Below are 1,171 nucleotides of genomic sequence, written 5' to 3'. Positions count from 1 at the left end.
CACACACACACACAAAACGTTGCTGGGCTTGTGATGGACTGAATTAATCTTTCCCTTACAGGTACAGTGCTTTATAGACATTCAAGTAGTGCACCATGTCTATGCTTGCTGTCAAACCGAGTTCAAGCAGTTAGTGGGGGCAGACAAATAACCAGTGTAATAAATCATCCATTTTTTTCTCTGGTGGAGCATCAGAGAAGCTGCAGCACGGACAGGTTGTTTGAAGTTTAGGCACTTTCATTACACACGTCAACAACATGCGTAAAGTTTAATGGTCACGCAGTAAACTTGGGGGCAAATTTTGTTACACTTCACGTAGCAAACTAAAAGCCTTTTTTTTTTTTTTCCTTCTTCCAAGAAGATTATTTGTCAGCCAGCGATGCAACGTACATCGCAGTGTGTTTTTAATCTTGCAGCGTCTCGCTGTGCCCATGTGTTGAGGGAGAATGGGTGTCGGGTTTAATTAGCAAATTCTTACAGTGAATGTGGACACCTTGTTGACACATCCATTCCACATGAGCTATTGCTGATTCCTTTGAATGCAATTTACATAATTATACCTCATCCAACCCTCTGAAGCGCGTGCCTCAAACACCATGTTGCTCCCGGGAAAACCGCATGAGGGGGAAAAATACAGCCATATTAATGCTTGTGGCAAGGAAACACTAAACGCTGCAGCTCCGTTTCTCCATCTGCATTGTATGAGACGTGATGGCCTCGTTGCTTCACAGACAGGACCACACACACACACACACACACACACACACATGGCTATAAGCTCACTCTTTACCGTTAAACACGCACACAAAGACAGAAAATCTCACTGCCTGGGAAAGATGACCTACATTTTGTCGATGCTTTGCACTTTCTGTACATATTTATGTTGATCTTTTTTTTTTTTTTTTTTTTTCCAAAAGATGCAAAACATCATTCCAAAACATAAATCCTCATTTACATGTACAATGTTTGCAAATGAGACACAACACCAAGTGAGCAATGTCAACGCTTCCCCACAGAACAATAAAACTTGACGTTCCCCCAAAGCCAGGAACCAAATTTCCTCCCGAACCACGTCTTGCTCATCTAATAACTTTGTTTATGTGTGCCGTGTGACACGTCTGGAGAGACACCTTGAACAGTGGGATGCAGCTCTCAGTCCAAACATAAAGAG

The sequence above is a fragment of the Poecilia latipinna genome, unplaced genomic scaffold (genome assembly GCF_001443285.1).
Source record: "Poecilia latipinna isolate Pla-1442-1.1 unplaced genomic scaffold, P_latipinna-1.0 Scaffold37, whole genome shotgun sequence".
Lineage (NCBI taxonomy): Eukaryota > Metazoa > Chordata > Actinopteri > Cyprinodontiformes > Poeciliidae > Poecilia > Poecilia latipinna.
The sequence above is the reverse complement of the archived record's forward strand: the minus strand, read 5'-3'. Positions refer to the sequence as shown.